The sequence below is a fragment of the Planococcus citri genome, chromosome 1, assembly GCF_950023065.1.
Source record: "Planococcus citri chromosome 1, ihPlaCitr1.1, whole genome shotgun sequence".
Taxonomy (NCBI): domain Eukaryota; kingdom Metazoa; phylum Arthropoda; class Insecta; order Hemiptera; family Pseudococcidae; genus Planococcus; species Planococcus citri.
Genome location: NC_088677.1, coordinates 30,474,875 through 30,501,033, shown reverse-complemented (window position 1 = coordinate 30,501,033; position 26,159 = coordinate 30,474,875). Strand labels below are relative to the sequence as shown.

The 26,159-nt window shown below is 33.2% G+C and overlaps 1 protein-coding gene across 4 annotated transcripts in view; it reads right to left on the bottom strand.

Moving 5' to 3' along the window:
* The window catches only part of LOC135831296 (pleckstrin homology-like domain family B member 1), a 113,555-nt gene extending 89,609 nt beyond the window's left edge, over window positions 1-23,946 (bottom strand). For 3 of the 4 annotated variants that reach the window (XM_065343675.1, XM_065343677.1, XM_065343678.1), the window contains exon 1: window positions 23,667-23,946. The gene's annotated coding sequence lies outside the window, so the exon portion shown is untranslated. Of the gene's footprint in view, window positions 1-9,839; window positions 9,861-23,666 lie in introns of those variants that run through there. The other variant, XM_065343676.1, reaches the window with a different exon arrangement.
* Between the last annotated feature and the right edge of the window lie 2,213 nt (window positions 23,947-26,159).

The window sequence follows — 26,159 nt, the reverse complement described above, 5'->3', positions numbered from 1 at the left end:
TTCAAACAAATAGCCAAAGTGGCTCATTTACAAAATCACACAAAAAATTGAGAAAATGTTTGCAAAAATTGCCAAATAATTACGTAGCATATTATTGGAAAAAATTGAAAGAGAGTTGCTTGATGAATATATTTCAGAATTTTGATTATTCTGATGGAATTCAAAGAATTAAAAAAGTTGAAATAAGTAACAACTATTCTTCAACGATCAAAAATGATAAAGTTTCCCCTCCTTCCATCACCAATCCCATCAACACATCCATATACAAAATCTACATTTACGAGTATGAATTTTTCACACATCAGTAATCGTAATACTGTCAATCGATCCGTTGATGTAAGTTTTTCAATCCTTTTATCACCAACACAAAAACCGATTTCCACAAACCCTTTCACCGTTTTATTCATCGACACCGCATAAGGCAACAATAGATCCAAAAAAGAACAAAAGTATAGCGCCAAACGAAAACCAACACACTTTGGTATAAAATTTCTATCAATTTAAAAACCTTTTAAGGAAACCAGATGATACATGTTTTTTTTTTCGGTTACATGTACCTTTATTTATGAAGATAACATCAAAACTCCAACTATACTATCACAGGCCGGATCAGAACAAAGGGTGGTTTTTTCTTCATCAAAAGAAATACATCGTAAATATACCTAATTATAAATTAAGCTACAGAGGAGGAGAGGGAGACCATCAGCTAATCTGCTGTATTAACTGATCCTTTGCCAAAGAAAAAGGTGTTTTCGTGAATCGTCCACTTAATAAATTGAACCTGAAAACCACCAAGAATCTCATCAAGTACAGAAAGAAACCTTAGCTCATGACTTTGGTACACAACTATACAGCTCCAAATAGAGTGTACGGTGCACAAAGCACTGAGAAAAATTTCAATACCGTGGTTATCGTTTAATTACGACTATTTTAAACGTATCACGATTCCATGTCCGACAATTGAGTTCAAAAACGAGCTGCGGAGTATTCGATAAAGCACGTATGTATATAATCGTTATATAGGCGATGAATAATTGAAGACCCACACCACATCCACACATCAATGTGCGAGTTCAAATACAAGTCATTTTTTTCTCCATTCTCATTCCAGTCTTTTCTAAAGAGTTGAAAATGCTTCTTTAATACACTCATCGTCGGCTACTTTCCCTCTTAAAACAAGAATACCCTCTTATCTCGTGGCAGGTTTAATTTATAAAACAGACCATTAGGATGATCACGCCGTTCGTCGTACAGCGAACCTTCCCAATAGATAGGTATTAGGTACAACGTATATAATTCCACGTACCTTGAAGGTAAACAAAAAGAATACCAACCCCTATAATTCAACTTCTCGGAGAACAAGAGACGAAGCAGGCCAAAAGTCCATAAAATTGTTGTTCGCGTCTGCCAACCAGCAGACAATCTCTCGTCCGAAATCAATAAATATGTCTCTTTATAAATACCCATCCCGTTAAAATATTCCGACGAATATCCCGTAGGGGGTAACTTAATAGAATTAACCTAACATGTGAAGCGTTTAAAAGCCAGATCTCCCGAGATGCTACTAATAAAACACACAAATAAAAGGCGCTTTCACCGGAGCTATCCCTCTCTCACTCACTCGTGAGTCTTTTTACCTTACAATATGCGTACTCTTGGAGTATATATCCACCCGCACGCACTTAACTGCATAACCATAATGACGACAGTTTCTCTATCTTTGTAGGTAAGTTAAGTACATAATACGGTTTAATGTGTAAAACTTGCGACGAATTTTGGCATCTTTTATCATAACAACACACCGACGATTTTTTTTTTAAAGATGCAAATTAAGGCACGACCGCTATTTATTACGTACTCGTACTTTTTTCTCTCACTCTTCGCATCCTACACACGCGCATAAATGTCTATGTTTCTATATCTGTACCAAGTCAATCAACCAAATGAAGCGAAGGCGACAAGTACAGTCCGCGTTATACTTTTTCCTTATTCGTAAATTAATTTCGAACATATCCGAAAAAAGAAACTCTAAAAGCAGAATGCCACATAGCCGAAATTTCCAATAATACAAAAGAAACCCGTAAAGAGAGATACCGTTTGATGTGTTTTTTTCTTCTTTTCTTTTGTATAACTACATAGGTTTTATTGCTGCTTTTAAAATGTGTGCTAGGATGCCGACATATACTTAAGATTTCAGATATATGTAGGTAGGTCTAGGTACATACATATCGATACGAAGCCATCCATTCTGGAGCTTATGTGGCTCTTGTTTCAAATATGCTCTTTTCAAAGAAAGATGAACAAATACACTTACGAGTGTAAGTGCTAAAAAAATTAACACCTTTGGTGAGTATTTCGTTGAAATGCAATCTTCACTCATTTGAAAGGATGAAATTCTTTTCAAGTTTTTATGTACATTCAATTCATAGGTTTATGGAAGTATGATATAAGTTGAGGGGCAAAATTGAAGAAATTCTCAAAAGGTCCTATGCAGAAAAAGAGTAGCATGATAAATTGAGATAAATCAATCAATCAATCAAAAAAGCAATTCTTCGAGCCTGATTTTTCCCAATGTCGTTTAAAGAACATTTTTCAAGATTGGAACCAAAAAAAAACCTTTATGATAAAGGTCAGAAACAGACAATCAAATTTGAAGAACTGAAACAAAATATGTAAAACTGAAACCAAAGTGAAGACCCGAATTGAGCAATAACCAGAAACAAAATAAAACTTCATGATACAGATTTCATCATTTTACTGAAAAAATGATGAAAACTTCAAATTTTTCAAAAACTTTTGTCAACTTCAACTCATAAAGTTTCCAATTTTGGGACCCATTCGTAAGGTTTCAAAAAAAAAAAAAAGGTAGAAATTGTTTAATGAAGTTCAGTTTTCCAATTTTTGCTCAACTTGAAATTGATTCAATGACAGAGCGTCCAAGGAAAAAAATGATGTGATGAGTAGCAATTGCGCAAAAACAAGCTGAGTTGAAAAGTTCCAGAACCAGGTTAACGTCCTCGAACAAACAAAAAAAAGTGAAAAATTGATGCACTTACTAAAACTTTTTTTAAAATGAGTACGTCGGCAAATTTTTTGACTTTTTTTTTTGTGTTTGAGTTTGAAATTGGCTTAATCGATAGTTTAGACCTTGAAACAAAAAGCAGAGAGAGTTTTCTGAATTTGAGTTGTTTTTGAGGTCAGGAGAGACTGTCAAAGTTGGGAAAATGGGCATTTTTGCCCTTTAATTGTTTTGAAAAAAAAATCGATCTTTTTTAAGGGAAAAAAATTGTTTTTACCAGAATTTTACTCAAAAATTAAAACAAAATTAAATTACATGTAATAAATTATCTTCAAATTACCTCATTTTTTATTTAATAATTTCTAATCAAGTTGAACTCAATTAATTAAAATAATAGGGGAATTTAAATTTAAATTTCACAATCTCTTTTTACGTATTTTTCTGTTTTAAAATAAGTTCAAGAATGGAATTCAAAAACCAAATTTCAAGGAGCAGAATACAAAACCAGAGACCAATAACTGTAATCTTTACACCAAAAGAATAAAAAACCAAGAACTGAATTTTGAAGAAACGGAATCCCTAAGCCAACTGATCTGAAGAGAGAAACGAAACCGAACTGTACAGAAAAGCCTCAAAAGAGTTTGATTTTTGAAATCCTGGTTTTGAAAAGCAGTATAGGTAGACTAAGATTTTCTAGATTTCATTCCAGGTGATTTGGGAGCACATTTTTTTTTTTTTAATTGGCAGAAAATCCGAAAAAATATGTACAAGAATCGGAGAATTCATATGGTTCAAGGATTCTTTTTCGTAACACAATAAAAACAAGTTTGAATTTTTCAATTTTTGGAATTTTTTTTAAGCCCAAAATTGGCCATTTTTGACAATTTACTTTTTTTTCATGTACATACATAAGTATTTAGTCAGTAAAAATAATGAAAACTAGTCCTGAAACTGAAACTATGATCAACTACAGCGAATGGAATTTGACCGTTTCGAGCCATTTTGAAACCTGCAGCGCGATTTTCGATTTCTCCACAAGGCATAGAAATTAATTTTGAGCGGCTAAAAATTCGGTTGTGGCTTATTCTCGACCTGTGTTTAACAAATTTATGCACATGAGTGCTGCTGGTTTCCGGGTAGACACCTCGAGTGTATTATTTTGACTAAAATTAAGGAAACAAAAATCAAAAAATGAAAAATTTTCTGTTCGTTGGGAAAATTTTGAGAATTACACGAATAGCTGTACTTTGTCTAAGTAACCCCCCCCCCCCAACCAGCCAGCCAGCCCGAATTCCACAATTTCAGTTCATTCTGAATCCTCCAATGGGCTTTTGGAAAAATTAACTTGAGGTGTCCACCAAGAAATCGCCTCAAATATGAGTGAACTGGTTGAATAAGTCGAGAAAAACAATAACTCAATTTTCAGTCGCCCAAATTAATTTCTACACTTTCTCGAGGAATTTGAAAAGTCTAGTCTGGAGAAATTGAGAATCGCGCCGGATGCTCCATATTGGCCCAAAATAGTGAAATTCGGTTCGATAGAGGTTTTATGATCAATTTCCATCCTTTTTACAGGATAAAATTAATATGTACTTTACTACTTTTTCTAGCCAAAAATGGTCAATTTTGAATTTTCCAAAATTCGTTAAAAATCGATTAATCAATTTGGGTCGCTGAAATTTTGGTTATGGGGGTTTCAGATCATGCTCTTCCCAAAAATCACAAACGCGTTCAAATCGGAGGAGGACATCTGGAGAGGTTCTCTTGATCAAGCAAACATCCTGAGAACTTGATATCAAGTAGTGGATCCGATGAAATCGATGACGACTGCAAAAATTGATTATTTTGCGGCTCATTTAGAAAGAGATTCCTCAAACTTGAAGTTTTTCTTTTTATCATATCTTTACTTTTTTTTTTTGCAAATGAAATCATCAACTTGGAAAAAATTCGATTTATCAATTTCTTCTAGAAACCTATCAACACGAATTCTAACGAATTAATCGAATTGTCGATAATCTAACTCATATTTTTCGGCGTGTTTCTAATACACCGCTGCTCATTAATTAGGTAAGGGGGTGGATCTGGCTACTTGTACAGGTATCTTCCGCGTTCCTCGATATGTTGTAAGTTCTTTCGTCGTACATGTAAGATAATTACAAAGTGAATTTGATAAATAGAAAGTTTTCGCTGCTGAATGATTTTGAACTTGACGCCGCACGTCGAAGAATAGCCCACATGATGTAATGATAGTAATTTACAAGGTGTGATTGGTGGTGCGAGCGCGTTAAAGAGATGCCCGCGTCATAATGGACCGTAGGTAAGGTATGTGTCATAAATGGGATAATAACTGTTTGAGTGTTTGGTCGCAGTCGTCCCAAGATGTTCAAAAAGAACAACGACAATGCTATAAGTTTATAAAGTTAGACAAATTGAACAGCGTGTTTAGGTGTTGATGAAATATTGAGATAAAAATTTTACTCCGACGGTATGATGAACGAGATTAATTTTTATCGGATGTATGAGCAAGAACATAGAGCATGTTTACAAAGTGGGAGAAACCCGATGTCGATGATATCATAGCACTAGTATAAGGCATAGCCATATTGGCAGCATTTATGCGTGGAAGTGGATTTGAATCTAGAAAAGTAAAAAATCGTTAACGTTTACTTTCGCGTAATCGCTTGTACTTGTACATACCTAATATGCCAGAATGCAAATTTCGTCCGATATTTTGCAGAATGCTAAATTAGCAAATTATTACGGAATGAGTAGGTATACCTAATATTTTTTTCAATAATGTCGACAGCATCGTGAGAAATTAATATGTAAGTAATTTCTTTTTGAAATTACGTCTTCGGTGTTCTGAGATCGAGATTAATTTCGCGTACCTACCGACGACGTAAAATGTACGTAAATAAGACCACGTACGAGTATATCGAAGACCAACCATCGTGGTACCTACATAATTTTGTCTTCTCTTCCTTCGTTTGCATTTCCTTTATTTAAGTGGTACCTACGGTTTTTCGTATTTTTTCTTTCTTTTTTTTCTTCTTAATGGGAACAAAGTGGAGATATTTTTTCGGTACAAGTTGAATTGTAATCCTTTTATCATTTTACCTGATAATGAATCTGTCACGGTGGGACCCGCGATGTCATCTTGTAACACAGGACGGAAATGCTGTGCTGTTCCGAATAGTCTTTTGTCACTGTCGCCAAATGGAAATGCTATATACACGAGGTTCTTCTTCGCTATTCTTGGCTTGGCGTTGTTTATAGTGAGTTGTGAGTTGTACGCCGAGTAGGGTAATGGAGGTTAGCCGATGTGTAGCGAACTAGTTTTAATGAGGTTTGGGTGAGTAGGTGTAGACAAATGAGACTTCAGATGTGGGTTTCTTGACAGCAATGAGAAAATTTACATTTGATTTGCATTACGTGATAATGTCGAGTGCTGTAGAGATGGAATCCGCAGGCATAGTTTTGGAAAATATTTAGTACAAGTGTAAGTAAACTGAGAAGGGAACCTTTCGAATTTAAAAACCCTCTGATTTTAAAGAAACCAGGCTTAACCCTTAAATGCCACAAGGTGGTGAATTTCACCACACCAGTTTTTTCGATGCGTTACGCTGGCAGGAAAGAGTGCTCGGGTGGGAACGACTATTGGTACATGTGTGTGTATGTCTTGCGCTTCAATTCCGCTGTTGAGCATATTGCATACTTTTTTATTTTAAGGGGCAGAAATTTTTTAAAACGAGTGAAATAATAATTATTTTTGAATTTTTTGCCCCTTAAATGAGAAAAATAGGCAAGTTGTTGTACATAAATTAGTAGAGCATGGATACATAAATATTTAACAGGCGGTAGTTTCATTCCAGTCGCTGTCGATTGGCTACAAAAAACTATCAAAAAATATGAAAAAATTTTATTTTTTTTTCAAAAAATTGTGCCCCTTAAAATATGAAAGTAGGCAATGTGTCAAACATGCCAAATGAAAGGCTGAACATTTACGCACATGTATCCAGGTAGCCATGATATCAAGTCTCTCGTCAGTCCAGTGCAAGAAAATCTTGAAAAAAATATAAGTGTGGCATTTAAGGGTTAATTGAAACAGCACGTCTTACAAGTAGAACCCCCCGGTAATCAAAATTCCAGGGTTTAAAGTTTATTTCAGGATTTTTGGCGACTTTTTGAAAAATAACAAATAAATTTTGTTTCTTTTTTCCAATTCTCAATTTCATGGTATCTAACAGAATGTTTTTTGAAAAAAAAAAAATTGAAATTGGAAGAAAATTTGTATACAAAGTATTTCTTAATTTCAATTGATTTTTTCAATAATTTGATGGTTTTTGTGGCGCGTTTGAATATTTTCCATTTTTTCCTCTACCTAGTAGCACAAAAGAATGAAAATCACCAAAAAAGACGTACCACTAGAAGAGTATGTAGAAAAGGAGTGGGTATGCCTGAAAACTATTGTACAGAGAGCGGCAGAGGAGGCACTAGGAGAAAGATCCAGTAGACAAAACCACCAAAAAGCTGAAAATTTGAAACGACGAACTATCAACAGAAGTGAAGAGGAAACAAAACCTTTTCCTGAAGCGGATGAGTTCAAAGAACGAACAAGATGAAGGAAGCTGCAAAGAATACTGCTGGAAAACAAGAAATCTGATAAGAGAAACACAACAGGAACAATATAAAAGATTTGTGGCGAACATGGAGAGCGATACATATAAACTAAAACCAAAAGTGTACAAAATAATCAAAAGAATATCAGATTATGAGGTACACAGAGCCAACATTGCCTCACCAGACTGCAAAAAAATGAATAAATACTACGAGCCTGCGCAGTGATCCCACCAATGAAGTCTGAGTGACAAACTGTGAGTAGATCAAGTGAGTAAGTCATTTTGAAAACCCTAATCTGGCGTTTTTAAAATTTTTCAGGAAATGAAAAAAACTGTCTGTGGGCAGTATTTTTATGGTAAAACCATAAACTTATGAACTAATCAATTGGTCTTATCATTACAAATACTCCAGTACCCTTACCCAAACATAAAATTTTGTAGAACGCGATATATTCCATTGTGAAATACGTGGAATTATAGGGTTTTCGAAATGACTTTTTTTTTTTAAACCTGAAAAGTCACACGTAATTCCAGAAAATCCCGTAACTCCAATACCCAAAATGATTGAATACAGATTTTCATTCATTTACTGAAGTTATACCTGTAATCTACGATTTAATTAAATTAATTAATGTAATAAAGAATCAACAAAAATTTTATCCATTTTATGGCATAAATTCAAAAATTGAAGGGTTCCTTTCCAAGTCGGCCTAAGTCCATTTTTTTCGTTTCGAGAAAAACACAAATAAGTGTTTTTCTCGCCCTTCCGCTTCAATAATAAATGATGTGATTATATGGTTGTGAAGCTTGATCTTTCTGCTTTAAAGTACCATATTGGTATTTTTTTAATTTTGCGTATTTTCAGCTCCAGAGCGCGTCAAACAGTCAGAAAAAGTGGACTTAGGCCCATTTGGAATTATCTGATGTTGAAAATTTCGAAAAAGAGCTGAAAAACGCGTTTTTTCAAAAAAAAATTCACGAATCATTAATTTAATACATTTCTGAAACAATTTCATTCGAAGCACCTTCAAATTTCGTCTCTCGAAAATCGTTGAAAAACTTGAAAAAAAAACCGGCACAACCGCACTTGTATACAAATTTTTAAAAAATGTATGATTTAGGCCACTTTGGAATAATCAGCTGTTTTTTTGAGCCGGCAAAACAGCGCTCCTGAGTGAAAAAAGTAACGCCAGGTGTTGGGACAAGGTGATAAAGGTGTTAACCGACCTGTACCAGCAGATGGCGCTGCTAACTCAAAAATGATAAAAATGGACTTAGGCCGACTTGGAAAGGAACCCTTCAATTGAATTACATTGACGTTTATGAAATTAATGTTCTTCGTTTGCCTTATAAAAAAATGATTTCCAAAACCCCGTAACTGCTGGAGTTAAGGGGTTTTTGAAATGACAAACACTGAAATAGGTACTTTTGAGCTACCTTCCAACTTAATCCGATAGAGCGCACAACACACCATCAGAATCAGTGAAAACATAAAAACCCCTTAAATGTTGATTTACAGGTTTTTTGAAATGACTGACTCAAGTATGAGCCATTTTCTTGGGAGGAGCTAGATGGAACCTTGAAAAGCTCCAGAAATGGAAAAGCCCCAGGCAGCGATAAGTTACCAACAGACTTATTCAAGAATGCCACAATAACCATTAAGAAGAGACTGCTAGCTTTCTACAATAAAATACTATCAGGTGTAAATTCACTACTTTTTCACTAATCCCACTACCCATTTTTAAAATCACTACTTCTTCACTACAGGGTATCCTGTATTTGAACAGTTTTTAGACTAATTTTCAGGAAATCTGAAATTTCCAAAATATACCTACTCGAAGGCTCCAGAACAGCTTGAAACCACCTCCAATCAACTCAGCATATTAAAAATGGGGTACCAAGTCTCAAAATGATTCGAAACCGTTTCCTTGATCTATTTCCATTTTTGACCCCTTTAATTCTTTAAAAATTCAGTAAAAGTCAAAATCGTTTGTGAACTCAAGAATTTGATTTACTGCTTCCAAATTTGTATTTGGAAAATCAGACCTTTCAATTCAAACCTGATGGACAACTATTTTAGCTGATTTTCAAATTACCTGATTTTAGAATATTTTTTTTTTGATTTGCTATTGAAAATAAAAGATCACAGGTGTAGAGGTGACTTACGTAACTTTTCTCACAAGGATTATAAAATTACTTACTGTATTCTCATACGCGCGAGTCCATATTTAATCATTTTTGGAAGGAAATTTGTACTCACCTGAAACAAAAAAAAATTAAAATCGATTACTTAGTTAAAATTATTGATCAATCAACAGAAGATATAGGCTAAAATAAAATAATGACCAAAGGCCAAAGTAAAAATTCTGACGATCTCAACGTTTAATAAAGAGCTAGAAATTAATATTCTGCACAAAGAAAGTATCACAAAAATTGTAAAATTGATTATGAAAATCACTCAAAAATATCAAAAATTGATAGACCATCAGAAAACGACAAAAATTTGAGAAAATGTCTCATTTGGGTAACATTTTGCACAGACTGCTTAAGGGCTTAGATTATTGAAAAGTACCAAGAATTAATCGGAAATTCTCAAAATTGAATGATTATTTGGCAAAACTGCAGAAAATGTCATAAAATCCCCTCTTCCCCACCAATAATTGAAAATCACCAGAATTTGGTTATGGTATTTTTTTTGAAAAGATCACAAATTTCACTAGGTGAATTTTTAAACCAAATTTTCAGTAAGCTCTTCACTCAACCCCCCTCTTCTCTCGGCTATAAGGTTAAAATCAAGCTAGTACAATTTTAAGGATTTTTCATCCATTTTCTATTCTAGAGGATAAAATACAAGTTTATTTCCGGCAGGCAATTTGAAGCTGGACTCCGCCTCAAGCTTATTTCGAGCACTTTGATGGAAATGAACAAATTGTAATAGCCCACCTATCATTCCATCACGTCATAATCGACTCAATTTGCAAGGCAAAATACTGCTGAAGAACCACCAGTGAGACGAATAAGAAAATAAAGAGAGGAGGGAAAGGCGCGTAAATTTCACTGATTTGAATTGCCGAATGCCTATATCCGCCAAACAACAACGTGTACAGCTTATGATTATCGTCGTGAGAAGTATTTATAGACGTAATAGCGTTATATCGCCACCATCGAGCACGACTTTCGTATACGAAAATATACTCGTCGTCGGTTTTATTTTATGGTCAATTTTTTTCTTTCTTTTTTTTTCATAAATCACGTATCGGTAACCAGATTACGACCAATCGACCTGTTCGCACCAATAAACACCTGTCAGGTGAGATGCATTTGCCATCGATAATATTTTAATCAACGCGTATCCGGTCACGGTTTACCGGCTTAGCACCGAAATTCCGCGCTCCTCGCTTTCGTCTCTGCGAAAGAACGAAAAAAACTCGCATTAATTCACTCGCAAATAAACCTATCAACGATGGTCAAACCGATAATCAAGATTAATTGTGTTTTTTCTCATTTTTTTTCCACGTTCGCCTCGAGATGGTCATTTTTGTACCGAACAAGTGGATCGTAGTACCGACTCGGTATTTATTACTGTGTTTTTACTATGTTGCAATTTATCACAATGTATTTATCGAGACTCGAATAAATATAGAGGGAAAAAAAGTGATATTTGTTCGATTATTTATTATATCGCGAATCAATTAGCGATAAATTTTACGAAACGGATAGCTAAAAGAAATTATACCTACTTGAAAAAAAAACACTTTCATCATCATCAACCAATTCAACCATTACTAATACCCTTCGATAGTGAACATATGTTTATTAATTCGATTGATTCGGTTACGGTGTATTAAGGGGCGAAATTCGTACTCGAATGGGATATTTGTATCACACATACCTGAGTGAAGCCATTTTTATCCTTAATACCTCAGTACGTCACAGCATTGTTGTGAAAATCAACGCACCGAGGTAATTTTCAAAATATTTCAAGGTTATGAAATTGTCATAAATAGGATTCATTTCTCTCTTTGATGAAAACATAATACCTATGATATTGGGAAGCCAAGGTAGAAGCGAAATAAATAGAAATACCGATTTCCGAAAAGTTTTCAATGTAAAGATAATACCTATGCAAAGCAAGACATCAACATTTGCGACCTTGAACTCAACCCGACCTTGAAAAAAGTGAGAATTTTTATCGGTAGGGTCAGAATGAAAGGTAAGCAGGGGAACTAGAAAATGGGAGGAAAATATTTTTCAATTTTAAATAATTTGGGAATTCTTCCATGATCTTAATTCAGTTGATGGAATTAGCAAGCAGAATAGAAAATTGAAAAAAATCGGACCTTCCTACCTTCGACATATTTTCCAAATTCCAACTTCATAAACTACCATTATTTCGAAAAAAACATGAGTTAACAGCATCCATACGATTTCAAAAAAGTGCGACTAAAAATTTTGAAAATAGGTACTTGCAAATTGTCTCACGTCAGATTAAGAATAACTTCCATTTCAAAGTTCAGCCTTCAACTCATTTCAAAAGTCAAATAATGATCTAAAACTAATCTCTACAAAACAAAATTCAAGCTAATGTCAAGTTTGATTTCATTCTAATATAGCAGCATAGTAATTAAGTACATGTCACAAAATAAATGACAAAAATACAGATAGATATTTCAAAACATTGGTTGTATATTTCATTCAAAAAATCAAAACAATTTTTTCAGTGTCTCACAGAGCCGAAGAGAGGGCAAAGGGGGCAATTTTCCCCGAGCCCATGCTTCATCCCTCGAGCTTGTTTTCTTTTCTTTTTCAGAATTAAAATTTAAAAAATATACATCATTCAACTTTTAAAGTTTTAAAGTGAAAAAATAAACTTCTCGCATAAAAGGTATCGTATTTATACCTCTCGAAATACAAATTTTCAAGAGCTTTCGCCCCCCCCCCTGGGGACTGTTCTCTTTACTTTTTCAAAATTAACATCCTAAAAAAAATTCCAAATTCTAAAATTTTAAAAACCAAAAAATGAAATCTTTGCATAAAAAACATTGCTTTCAGTTCTTTCAAAATAAAGATTTTCAAAAATTTTCACCCTGGCTTCGCTCTAGTCTGTCCTCTTTCTTTTATCAAAATAAAAAAACATCGTTTTTGGGCCTCTCGAAATTAAATTTTCAAAAACTTTCGCCCTTGTTTCGCTCGGACCAATTTGTTTTTTGTTTTAAAATAACAAAATTCACATTTGGATTCTCAAAAAAAATCCCAAAACAGAAAATGAAAATTTCTATAAGTCTTTTCCCCTATTTATAAGTTGGCAAATTTTCAGTCGAACCCCCTCCTCCTCTCCCTCTCAAAAAGTCTCCATACAGTTTTCTCCCTAGAAATGGGAATAAATTAATATTCTCGAAGGCCCTGTGGTGTGGTGTCTCATTGTCAAAAACATTCAAACTGTTCTGAAAATTAATGGAACAATTTATTAAATTGAGCAAAAATGACCAAAAATGTAGAAAAATTTTTCAATGTTGCAAAAAAATTGGTAAAAATTACAAAAAATTGGTTAGATATTATTGAAAATTTTCAAAAATATTGTAAATTAGTTTTTATATCTGTCACATAAAAATTCATCAAAACATGACAAAAATTGTTCAAAATTATAAATTAGCGAGAAAATTGCTGAAAATGTGAGTAATTTAAAATAACTCAATTTTAACGATTTTCAACAAATTTTTCGTGTTTTTTAAAAAAATAATCATCTTTAAAATAATTTTAAAAATTTTCACAGCATATTTACCCAGAAAAATTTCAATAAAATGTTTTCGCTAAAATTTCAACAATATTGTAAAATGATGGAAAAATCATGCAAAATTTACAGAAGAAAATTCCTAAATACCAAGTCGTTGAAAACGACGAAAAAACTTTCAAGACACACTGTTGTAAATTGTTACAAAAATTGAACAAAATATTGACGAAGTTGATGAAAAATTTATTGAAAGTAAGCAAAAGTGAGTCAAAATATAATTTCATTCAATTTAAAATTTTTGTACTATTTGACCATTTTTCCATTTTTTCCCACAATGTAGAATATTTTTACGTTTTAGAGCATTTTTTTTTTGCATTTTAAAGGAAATTTTTAAGAGCATTTTTAGGGTTTTTTGGAGAAAGAATATCCGAGTCCTGCTCATGACACTTTACAAACAGTAAAAAATTTCTATGCTCAATTTTTTTATCTCCTCATCTTTATCGCAGGACTTTAAATTTTTTTTGAGAAGGAAAAATTTGTAACAAATTCCTGAAAATTTTCATTGCAAACAATTGATTTAAATCATGCTTCTCAACTTCATATTAAAATAATTACTCAAAAACCAAACCTTCCAGAAGAAAATGATCACTATAGGACTAAGATTTTCATGAAATCATGATAATGCCTTTTTTGTGTGAAAAATTGATAAAATTGCAGCAATTAGTTCTAAAAATTTATCAAATTTTGGCACATTTTTGAAAAAAATATACTTATTTACATTTCAAAAAATAGTAATTTTGAAACTGCATGTTTTGGTTTGTGATTCTGGATTTTTTCAAATAAATAAACTTTCTTTCAAAGTTTATCCTTTTTCAAATTCATTTTGGTTCTTACACATACATTCAAGGGGATGGGGTGAAGTATATTAAACTTGGTTTGAAAAGATCTTCATTTTTGATTGATATGAAACAATGGTAGAATTTGACAGAGCTTTTTTTGATTTTCTCTTATATTTTTATCGGTTTTTTATAGCGTTTAAAATGTGTTTGATAACGCTTAAAAAACCTAGCCTTAATGATCACACTGTTTTAAAATGTCAAAAACCAAGAAAAAATCATATTTCTTTGAAGTGTAGACGTCTTAGCTTCTGAACCTGTTTCGCATCTACCAATTAATGATTTCATTAATTTCATCGCACCGTAAATCTTCACACATTATCAAACACCGCTGACAGAAGACGCATTACGAAGACATACACACAGAACAAATCACAATACGAATAAACTGCCAAGTTTCAACAACAGCAAACGAGTTACACTCGGAGATCGAATGCACGGTATGCGACCTTACAGGAAATGCATTTGTTAGAGCTGTACACAAAATCAATCTCTCAGCAGTCCGCATAGCATCGAAGGTAACACGAAACAAATTCAGATACTTATCTCGGCGTTTGGCTTTGATAATATTTATACACAACCTTAAGCTTTACTGCTTTAGTATGCCTATACTTCTATAGTATACGTAAGATAATTGTAAAAATGAAACAGATAATCGCCCAATAGGCACGATCGAAAGAGTGAAGAAAAAAATACATGAATGGGCCATTTTAGAAAGTACCTATGTATTTTTGTTGACATGATACGTACCTACGATACCGTTAACGAAAATCTTTTTTTTTGCCTCCTGCGCGATGTTATATTATCAAATAAGCTGCCATAATCGTTTACCATCATTATTCATCAAAGTCCTTGGCTTCGATTTCATATTTATGTACAAAATACATAATAATAAAAAAAAGAATCTATCGTATCACGCGGCGCTGACAAGCCGATATCGCGTATTTGTTACATAAATACGTGATTTGGAGACGAAATAAAAAGCAAATTCGACGGTATTGTCTTGCAAGACTATAGAAATTGGGTGGCGTTCGTGGAAACAGCGAAACAGCCTGACAGCTCTGGTTTTATCGATATAAAAAGGCGCTGTTTATTGTCATAATAAAAACTCGAACTTCGTGTTTGGCAGCTTTACTTGTGTCAGACACGCTGACTGCCTGACTCTTCCGAGATTGATCATCGATAAAGGTGCGAATTGTAATACGACATCGTGGGGTTTAGGTACTATCCGAAGTATCCATCCACATCCAGCTACTCGAATATAGGAGGTAAGGTGAAAGAAATACAATGCAACAAAGAGCCATAAAGCTCGCAGGCTATGTAACGAGAATAACAGTAAGTTTTTCGAGCAATACGATGTTCGTTTTTTAATTTACCTACTTGTACTTGAAATAATATAATTTTAAGGACAACCGGCGCAGACCGGAGCGACATAGCGTATTCGTACGGTAATAATTTAATGGCCTCGATTGTACGTGCATAATCATTACATTTGCAAGCATGAAACGCACCAAGAACGACGAATTGCAGAATTTCAATTCGCGAAATACGAAATAAAATTCGAGAAATGTATTTCTGTACGATTGCATACGATGACTCGATGCATAAAAATTGCTAATAAATCGTAAGAAAGATTTCAAGGAGGGTTTAAATGGAGGCAATTATAATTGATAGGGTGATTCAGCACGTATTACAATAATTTACTCTTGCTCATTGTTGGTGAAAATGAAGTAAATTATTGAAGAGTTGCACATTAAAAATTTCGGAGAACGATAGTTCGTTTTTGTTGGACGAAGTTGCAACTTTATCAATACTTTCTTCGTTCAAAATTCATTTGAAAATATCGTTACTAAGTCCAAAATTATCATCCATTTATAGATGATCTCGGGGTTGGTCGCAAAAACATACACGGAAAAAAAAAAGTATAGGTAATTTTTATTATTTTAGCACAATAACCGGATCCCATTCGAAAATACAGTAGAATTTATTTTAGAACTTGGTATTTTCAACTGGTCACACAAAATTATTTTTAATGTGATGGCATGGTAAAAATTATTCCTCCATAATGACTTTTACTGTACCATGATAGTAAAAATTACACGAACCAATAATGTAAAAATTAATGTGTGGTGAAGAAAGAAAATACTCCACTTGAAGTAATTTTTACTATTTGAAAAGTAAACATTATTCTATCATAATAATTTTTACTATATTTCAATAGTAAAAATTACTCGAACCAATTGTGCAAAGATTATTAGGCGTTGAAGTAAAAAATGCTCGTTTTGAGATAATTTTTACTGTTTGATTAATAAAAAGTACTTGTGGTGAGGTAATTTTTACTTTTGAGCAATGATATAAATTTTCAAAATGAAATTTAAAAAAATTAAAATAAAGGGGAAGGGATGTGCAATTTTGAATTTTTTTTTGCACCATTGGATTCTACTCGATGCGGAGGATTTTTGACAATTTAAATCTCTTACGAAAATTTCCTAACCTAATGACCTAACGGGGAATCGAACCTGGTACCTTACGTTTTCCTAACTACCTAACTTAACTACTCGGCTATGACCTCGCTAACAATAAACGAGGATTAAAAGAATATATTTGTTTGCAAACGCGTGGTGCTATTTCAAATCACGTTACTGTTTATTACGTGCAGTTTGATTGGATAGCACTTTTTCACATGTTTGTGTGTGTATTTTCTGTGTTGCCGGTATATCATATAAAATTTCAAGGTCTAAAGTGCGTTTTTCGATTTTTGGTGAATTTTTGAAACTCGAATTTAGGCCAAAAGTGAGAGAAAAAAATCAAAATTTTACCAAATTGACCAAGAAAGCTGAAATTTGGGGTATACCCTATTTTCGACATGCCAAATCGATTGGAGACGGTTTCAACTCATTTTGAGCAGTTCTGGAGCCTCCAGCAGGTTTTTGAAACTCGAAATTCCCACAAAGTTCCATCAAATTGGTTTGTAAAGCTAAAATTTATTCTAAAAACTAATTTCAATACGCTACGAAGTACTGCAGGTGAATTTCAAGTCGTTTTGGATCCTCCAGCAACTGTTTGAAAATTCCTGAAGCCTCCAGCAGATTTTTGAAACTTTAAATTTTCACAAAATTTCATCAAAATAGAGATGGAAAGCTGAAATTTACTCTACACTCCAATTTTAACACCCTCTGAAAACGACTTCTGGTGGATTTCAAGTCATTTTACAGCCTCCAACGACTTTTTTAACATTACTGGAGCCTCCAGTAGATTTTTTAAACTTGAAATTTCCTCAAAATTTTATCAAACCAAGATGGAGAGTCGAAATTCATTCTGCAAACTAATTTCAATACGCTACGAAGTTGACTGCTGGTGAATTTCAAGTCATTTTAGAGCCTCCAACGACTGTTTTGAACATTACTGGAGCCTCCAGTAGATTTTTGAAGATTGAAATTTCCCCAAAATTTCATCAAATCAAGATGGAGAGTCGAAATTCATTCTGCAAACTAATTTCAATGCGCTACGAAGTTGACTGCTGGTGAATTTCAAGTCGTTTTGGAGCCTCCAGCAACTTTTTGAAAGGTTGTATGACGTTTTTTTGGAAAATTGAAATTTCAAAACCATTTGAAACCATCATGTAATCTGCGAAGTAAATTTCAGCTTGCCAACTCTATTTGATAATTTAATGTTGGGGAAATTTCAAGTTCCAAAAATCTACTGGAGGTTCCAGTAATTTTCAAAAAAGTCGCTGGATGCCCTAAAATTACTTGAACCCACCTGAAGTCGTCTTCAAAGGGTGTTAAAATTGGAGTGTAGAGTAAATTTCAGCTTTACATCTCCATTTGATGAAATTTTGTGAAAATTTAAAGTTTCAAAAATCTGCTGGAGGCTCCAGAACTGCTCAAAACGGCTTGAAACCGTTTCCAATCGATTTGGCATGTCGAAAATAGGGTATATTCCAAATTTCAGCTTTCTTGGTCAATTTGGTGAAATTTTGATTTCTTCCCTCAGTTTTAGCCTAAATTCGGTTTTCAAAAATTCACCAAAAATCGAAAAACGCACTTTAGACCTTGAAATTTTGACAGGTGATAAATTTTTGCATGATCTTTCGATCTACCTTTGTAAAGTTTGAAAAAGTTCGTGCAAGTCCTATGTTAAAACGCAAAATCTGCGATTTCGGCTGACCTGTCAATCAAAATTGCCGCCATTTTGTAAGTAAGGCCACCTTTTTTTTTTGGCAAGTTTGCTTTAAAATGTTCTTCAGGATGTCCCCTTTAAGAAAAAAGCTGTCCCAGAGGATCGGCGGAGGGGGGTGCAATTACTCCTATTGTCATATGCCGGACTATTAATATTGACACAGTAATTCGTGTTTTCCATGTAGTAAGAATTACTCTCACAATGCGTGATATTTACTTAGAAATAATAGTAAAAATTACTTTTATAACTGAGTAATTTTTACTTGGGCAGAATAGTGAAACTTTACTATCCGTGAATAGTAAAAATTACCGTTACAATCGCAACAGATAATACCACCTGGTGCAGTACTTTTTATTCAATCATACAATTTTATTTTTTACCAGAACAGAATAGTAAAAATTTAGGGAGCCCTGCAATTGCGCCAAATCACCAAAATCATGTACCCGGAATTGCGCCGAGTGTTCAAAAAAGTATACTGGCAATTGCGCCGGAGTTGAAGAAATGCGAAACGAACAAGATATGAATGAATCGTTCAGTCGCAAAAGTTATATCTATGATTTATTCACCCACTCCAGAATTTTCCCCCACCTAATGTTGCAAAAAACTAGGTTTAACGAACAGGAACAAAATTAGAGGTTCTTTGAGAGGGGGTGGGGAGGGTGACTGAGAATTTTCAGATTGGTATGAGGAAAAAAATACCAATTTTGCCGAATAAAATGATGCATTTCTAAATAGGTACTCACTCATCCATTAAAGCTTATTTAAAAATTGTAATTTTCCCTTCTGAATTTATGGAAGTTCAAATATGTATGAAATTTTTTTAGTTTGGGAATGAGATAGGAATTGGTCCGAGCAAAACGAGGTCAAAAGTATTCAAAAATTTGTATTTCAAGAAGTAAAAAACAATGTATTATTTAAAAACTTATTTCTTTTTCTGCTCAAGAGTTTTAGAATTTGAATGTTGAGTTTTTGAAAATTTCAATTTTGAAAATGAAAATCAAACAGACGTGAACAAAGCGAGGACAAAACTTGTTTCGAGAAGTAAGAAAACAATGTTTTCAGATTGCAAAAATTTATGTTTATAAAAAGTGAAAAATATAATAGCAATATAAGTACCTACCTCATGCCCCTACGTCTACAGTGTCTACACCTAATTATAAGAACGAATTATTCAACTACACCAAAATTACGATTCTGACAGTCCGCAGTGTGAGCAAAGAGTCGGGAAGATTCGTTCTTTTGATTGGCGCAATTCACCATGAACACATTTCCCTATCTGGCGCAATTGCAGGTATGCTTATTTTTTTACTCGGCGCAATTCAGGGTATATTTGGCGCAATTGCATGGCAGCCAAAAATTTACCATCCGTAAATAGTAAAAATTACATTGAATTTTGTGGGAAAAAATACTATACAGAAATGTAATTTTTACTTTCATCACGAATTGAACCACACGTTGAGTGATTTTTACTATGAGATTAGTAAATTTTACTATGAGGTTTGTAAATTCTACCTAATTTTGGGTAAAATATATTTTTTGGCGGACATTTATTATTTTTTAACAGGTAATTTTTGTTAAAATTTTTTTCCGTGTATCAGAGGATTTTCACAAAATTCAGTGGAGACTTCATTTTGAGTTTAGTCTCCCAGGAAAATGTTTCGCCATGGAGGAGTCCTTGGAGGGAAAATATGAGTGTCAGGGAGGGTGTTTTCCTTCTAGCCTCTATACACAACCTAATTTGGAAAATCTTGTTCAGTTTCAAAAGATGATATTTGAGATTTTATGTCGACCTAGTAGGCCATTGCCATCAAAATACAAGACCACTTTAAGGTTTCACTGAGCGATTAAAAATTTGAAAATTGCTCGTTTTTGGCTCAAAAATATTTTCTTCTCAAATATAATTGAACCAAAAAATATTTTCAAAAGACGAATTTAACTAAAAATAAACGATTTGCAAATTTTCAACTCTTTAGTACAACCCTAAAAGTGGTCTTGAATTTTGATAGTAACGACCTAGGTTAATGCAGAATCTTGAACAATGTCTTTTAGAACGGGGTCAACGGGTCATTTTTTTCAAATGCTCAAAATCCACCAATATCTTTTTTTCACTATCGATCCCATCAAAGATCGAGACGAAATAGCTCAATTTATAGAACCCTAAGTGAATTTTTATGCCTTCTGGAGATTTTGAAAATTTTGAAAAAATCAAAAATCATACAGAAGACTCAAGAATGTCCACAAATGGTAAAATTCGGATCCTAGAAATTAGTTATCAACAGTGCTGTTAACTTTAATTTTCAAAAATCCCGGATTTTCTTAAATTTTGATGAAAAACACATCTCAGAATTGAGAAAAAAATCCCAGATTTTTTTTCACGTTTCAAAGTTCTATGAATGGTTTGGTGCATGAGAAAATCGTTTTTTCAAGCTTTTCAGTTCATTTTGAAATTAAATTAATGCACAACAAGAAATTCGATATTAAGTATACATTTTTTGATTATTTGGTTTACAAAATCTGTTAGTTCTTATCAAAAATTTCTCCATTAAAAATGTTGGAAAAAACCCAAATTTCTGCAAAAATTGATTAAAACTAAAATGAAAAATCGTGAAATGTAATTTTTTTCGGTTTTATTTCATGCTTTTATCGGTAAAAGTGATTAAGGGGCATTAATGCGCAGCCATAAAATAGGTGTTGAATTCGAAGTTTTCATGTTATTAGCGAAAAAGATGCAAAAATGTCAATTTTATCCCTATAAATGAAAAAAAATCCCTGAAAAATCCCAACCTACTTTTCAAAACCTTTGAAAATCCCTTAATTTGGGGATTAATCCCAGTGGTTAGCAACACTGGTTATCAAGTCAAGACGAGTTTCAAAAAAAAATCTTTTAAGAACAGAAAATTTTTGAATTTTTTTGTCCCATAAAATAAGCTGGGTTCTGTCTGGAAATCGATCCAATCAGGGAAACACTCGTTAAAACAAACGGAGAAAAGGTCAAAACTTCTTTTTTACCCGTCTAGAGAAATTTTCGCGTTTTCTAGAAGAATTCGAAAATTTTGGAGAAATCAAGAATCACGCTGGAAACTACAGAATGGCTTCAAATGAATGAACTCGGTTTTGAAGCGTCAGGGTGCCAAACAAAACATCATGACCTTTAATTTTCATGGCATATTTTTCACATTTTTACCGCATAAAATCCTCCCCCCCCCCCCCAACAAAAAAATAAATAATTTGAAATTGCGAAGAAATTGAACAGGGTTGCCTTCACTGAAGAAGTCCATTCATATTTTATTTTGAAGACAAGAATTTCAAAAAATGTATTTTCTAGATTCTAAAAATTTTTATAACAATTGAAAAATAAATTTGAACTGCAAAAATTTAGTAATGAAGGTTTCAGATCACACCCTTTCCAAAAATCACATTCCTGATCACATCGAATGCGGAAAACTCGAGTGGTCCCTAATCAAAGTAAGAGATTCGATTCACAAAATTGACTCATAGATTTTTGGGGCTAAAGCCTGAAACTGATTTATCCAAACAACTTTTTAGGGATTCTCTTCGAATATTCAAGTTGGGTTTAATTAGGTGAGAAAATTTTTCTAGAAAAGCTATACCTACTTGGGGGGAATCCTTGCGATCATTTTTCTCTGAGCTCAAATCAGCAATTGAAATGTGGAAAAAATACGCTCTGCTACCATGTAACTTCTAGTTTCAGTTTCAAGTTTTCAATGTGTCTGATATGAATTCAGGTTTTAATGTTTTTGAAAACTTCGGAGCAGATCCATAATTTAAAAAAATCAATAAGGAAAAAAAGTTTCAAGAATTGAAATAAACAACTGATATTTTTTCATGTTAGAGTTTGAGTAAATGTTTGGGTTTTGGTGCAATGTTTTTGAGTCAACGTTCAAGTTCGGTTTTCAAATTTTGTAATTTTTGTCAATTTTCAGTTTTTGATTTGAATTATAACTCTGCTGTCATCGACTACTTCTACAATAAACTAATGAATCACTCTATTTCGAATCATGTAAATTTGTAGGAAACAGAAAATTGCAAAATTTTGAATCATAACTGCGAAATGGATTTCAAAAAATGTTTCTCTATACCTACCATTTTCAACTGCAACACGATGAATCAACTTCAACCGGACAATAAATTTCTTCAGTAGGTATTTCAAACGAAAAAATTACAATAGGTTGGAAAACACCGATGACTCATGGATTTGAAATTGTCTCAATAAATATCTTTTGTAATGGGGGTCGAGCAGTATACCTTTACCTACACCTATAACAATAAAATCTTTCAGAGGAAATAATTTCGTCATTGTTACAGTACTCCAGAGCAATTGTCGTAGAATGTGTAGGTAAAGGCATCGACTATGATCCGGTTAGCGTTAGACTTCGAGGAAATAAAAATTAGCGATTATTTTCGCTGAATTTACACGTTCCAACTTCGATTCGAGTCTATCTTGTCCATGATTAGTACATACAAATGCGTACTGCTGGAAACGCCGGAAAGATTGGTTTAATGTGCTCGAGTACCCCACATATGTGCACAACTTTTGGCAGATATTCAAACGACAAAAAACCACGAGTCATAATTATAACCGTGGTTCTTTTGAGCGTAGCAATTGTATCGTAAAAACATGTGTTGATTAGGGAGCACTACCAGTGAGTATTTCCTTTAAATATCATACTTCCGGCTCGTCGTCGACGAACATCTAACATCTTTTTGGTCTTTACTTTGTCTTCGTTTTCCGCACAGAACCAGTCGGACGCGTGCTACGCATCTTTACGCGTGAATATCTTCGAATCAAGCTCGACGGAATTCATTTTAGGTCTGGAATAACATTCTTCGCATAACGAAAGATTACAGGCGAGTTTTTTTAAAGACGTATACTCGTATGTAGATATATGACGGATCATTCACAGAAAAGTATGAGTATATGACAGATATGGGCATTTGAAATGAAAAATGTGAAGATGTCGTATCGAAATCAGTAGATGGTTTTTCAAAGATAAGCTTCACTGCAATGTTTACCTTTGCACCAAACACCGAACATCCAGTCGCAGTCGTCCAGCTAAAATTCAAATACCATACCGGTGAAAACATACCTATTTACCATAAGAACCAAATCTCCATCTCATCAGTATATTACGTATTATTTATGATGAATTATTGAAATATTTATTTTATCAACTAGAAACGAAAAACCGATAACTCACCGTATGGTACATAATTATGATTTTAAATCCGAAGTCAGGCAGAGCAGAGGTACAATCAACACTCAGAAATTTACGCACCTTCACATACGAAAACAATCACAAAAATATACAGTTTTTTGAACCGAGAATACGAAATATAAAAGTAAGTAAAAGCTCAATAATTACAATATTGAAGTGTAATGATCATTTCATAAAGTTCAAAAAGCGCGAAACAACGACACACGATTGAGAACCTCGGCACGAAACCACACACATTATGATTATAGCGACGAATAATGAAAACAAATAAATGCAGCAACAGGCTGATAGAAAAAAAAAACGTTGTACTATTTTCACAACTATCTATTTAAATTTTGAGTTTGTGATGTGGTCACACTGTGATAAAACTGATTCTCTTTGATCATGATTGTAAGGATGGGAATTTAAACTCCCTTTTCGTTCGTGATTTTTTTTTTTAATTTTTAATTTTTTAAATTTTTCATGTAGGTACTAGGTAAGTGTAAGTTGAAAAAAAATTAAATCAGGGATGCGATTCACGTTCACCGTCATCCTCTGCAATATTTCTAAAATTATCAAAATGACTAGAATTATGTTTAAGTACATTGTTTACTAGTGTTGTGTGTTGGTGTTGTTCTATTCTAAATTTATCAGGATCAAAATGAAAAACGATAAAATTATTAAAATTTTCCTATCGAGTATCGATGCATAATTTTTTGAGTTTTCCATAATATCAACTATTTTACCTATCTAGCACAATCATTTTCATTTATGGATTTTGTACGGGTCAAATGAGATTGCTCGAAATTTTCAGTGAGTAGGCTAGGTAGTAGGTATACAGGGGTTTTAAAAAAGCAAACTGTTCGGAATCAGAAATTTTATTCTCATTATTTTTTTTTACTGAGAGCAGTAGCTTTGATTATTAGAAACTTGAAAACTTACTTATTCAGGTCAGGTTCAAAGTTGTAAAAACAGTCGCGAAGAGTAAAATAAAATTTTGAATTGAAATTTATTTGAAATATTCAATGAGCACCTCAGCGTTCTATCACGAAACCAAAATATTCTGCTTTCTATCCTCTTTACTTTGGAGTTTTTCTCGAATCTGTGTTTAGAAAAAAAAACTAAAGTGAAGGGATAAGAAATATGGTACTTAAAACTCAAAAACACTTACATGCTCCCTGAAAATTTTCGGTGATTTTAAATTCAAAGTTTGATTTTTACTCTGCAAAATTTCCATTTTGCAACTTTGAACTTGAATAACTTTTGATTTTGAACGATGCAAGCTGCAACTGTCAGTAAACCACTACCTACATTAGAGGAAATAGAATTCGAACAGTTTTTTTTTAACACTCATGTACTCACTGAAAATTTTCAGTAATACTCAAACTCAATTCTAAGTTGATACAATACATGCAAAATTTGTAAATGAAATGATACTTCAAAAAACAGCTGATAAGTATTGATAACGATAATGCGGATAAATGGCAATGTAGGTAATGATGAATCAATACTTCGATAGGAAATTCTATCACCTTTAATTTTATTCCTTATAAAATTTTATGCAGGTAAATCCACTCATTTTGATTTTTGATAACCGGCCACAGGTGGTATGGCAGACCTATAGGCGAGTGTGGTAGGTACCCAATGTGTAGATCTCGCCGAGGTGAACACTTTGAAGTTTTGAAACAGAGCAATTTCTGTAAAATTTGATGAAACATGAAACTTTTTACTTCGAAATTTTTCAGAAATTGATCCGTTTCAATTTCAAAACTTCAAAATTGCAGAGATCCTTCAAACATGAAGGTAGGCCAATGCCAAAAATTGCAATTTTCAGCTTGAAAACAGTTGATGAAAAAACAAATTTCTACACGTTACGTTCAAATTACCTCTCTTCTAAGCCATCAACATATTCTTTCCTTTCTTACGACGACGAGAATCCTGAGCGAAAATCTTATTACGAATTTTTCTTCGAATTCTTTTCAATTCTCGTTCGCTAATTTTTTACCCAAGGTGTTTGTCGCGAAACACGTCGTCATTATACAGTGGTAAATAAAGTGATGTTTGTGTTTTTAAATTTGCTTTCTTTTCAAGTGAAAAGGTCCTGTTATTTTTTCAACGAAAATTGCAACAAAGTATCACTTTTTCGACGAAAGTTGCTAAAAAGTATTACTTCTTTGCCAGTAATTTCCAAAAAATCTTGCTTCATGTCAAAAATTTACAAAAATTCTCATTTTTACAAAATTTCTGATTTTTTTAAACCAAAAATAAAGGCCAAAAATTATCAAAAAGTCTCGCTGTTTTCATAGTCACTTTTTCGCCAAAAATTACTAAAAGTAAAAATTTTCGTTTTTATGCAAAAATTCCAGAAAATCTCAATTTTTTCAAAAAGTTTTCAACCATAATATGTATTGTCGCTTTTTGTTTTTCAAGCACTGCTTTAAAAGTTACATTTTTTGCCAACGACAGTCAAAAAAGCCCTGCCAAAATTATCAGCAT